This window comes from Myotis brandtii, unplaced genomic scaffold (assembly GCF_000412655.1).
Source record: "Myotis brandtii unplaced genomic scaffold, ASM41265v1 scaffold786, whole genome shotgun sequence".
Taxonomy (NCBI): Eukaryota; Metazoa; Chordata; class Mammalia; order Chiroptera; family Vespertilionidae; genus Myotis; species Myotis brandtii.
This window is the reverse complement of record NW_005371157.1, coordinates 315,390-316,195: the sequence shown is the minus strand read 5'-3', so window position 1 is coordinate 316,195 and position 806 is coordinate 315,390.

The following is an 806-nucleotide window of genomic DNA, read 5'->3' as shown; positions in this document are numbered from 1 at the left end:
CGGCAGCGGCCACTGTGCGGGCGGTTCTGTGTGGCTCTTGGGGGGGTCCTTTGGGCAGAAGGGGGTCAGGGCTGCCCTGCCCGGCTGGCCCTGTGCCCGGGCACCTGTCTCGGAGCCCCCAGGACACCTGAGCCCTGGAAGGAAGCTGGGTTTTCGGGGTCCGTGGCCTGGTCCCCTCCTCCTCCCACTGAGCTCTGGCCCTGCCAGCAGCCCCGTGAAGCCCCGCGGCCGTGTGGCTGGGGGGACAGTGCCCCCCGCCCCGAGCCTCGGTGTCGGGACCTTGGGCCCCTCGGAGTCTTGCCTTTGTCTCCCCAGATGGGGGGCAGAGCTGAGCGTGTCTCCTCTCCCACGCAGAGAGCGAGTCGCCCACAGTGGGCGTGTCTGTACATACTGTGACAGTATTTTTTTACTGTGCTGGTGTTTCAAAGGGGGGTGGGCTGTAAAAAGTGGGGTGTCCTTGTCTTGTTCTCGGGGGACGGGGGAGGGTGTTACTTTATCGTCTCTGTGGATCAGAAAAAGCAAAAGCCGCGCCTGGGGTCATCTCTGGTCGAAGCTGGAAGCCTCCGAGTTGTATGTCCGGCCTCCTGACCTCCGATCGGCCCCAGGGCGCACCTGGCCGGTGGCTCCTTCTCCCGTTTTTCTTTCTGCGAAGATGTAGCTAGGAAGCGAACAATAAGGGAACGTTCTCAGGGAATCGCTGTGTGGTTGCTATGGTGACGTCCTTGCTGTGAATAAAGGTGCTTGGGCAGCGCTCTGGGGTCCTGTCTGGCTGCGGCGGCTCTGGGCCCCTCGCCCTTCGCGCTCTC